Source organism: Odontomachus brunneus, unplaced genomic scaffold (assembly GCF_010583005.1).
Source record: "Odontomachus brunneus isolate Ranch 3 - 2012 unplaced genomic scaffold, Obru_v1 Obru_scaffold_155, whole genome shotgun sequence".
Classification (NCBI taxonomy): domain Eukaryota; kingdom Metazoa; phylum Arthropoda; class Insecta; order Hymenoptera; family Formicidae; genus Odontomachus; species Odontomachus brunneus.
In genome coordinates, this window is record NW_022639605.1 from 2,706 (window position 1) to 2,918 (window position 213).

Consider the following 213-nt stretch of genomic DNA (forward strand, 5'->3'; position numbering starts at 1 on the left):
TTTAAATATTACTGCAATATTCCTAAAGTAATATTGCAAATTAAAGTCACTGCAAAGTCTCTGCAACATTGCACTGCAATATGCAATCTTACAACGTTGTAGCAATGTTGCTGCAAGCTTCTGTGCTATATGGGGATTGCTGAGATTCGAGCCTGAGCCCTCTCCCAGGTAGCAGACACGTCAAAATGACATCCAAATCTAAGTAAGTTCAGG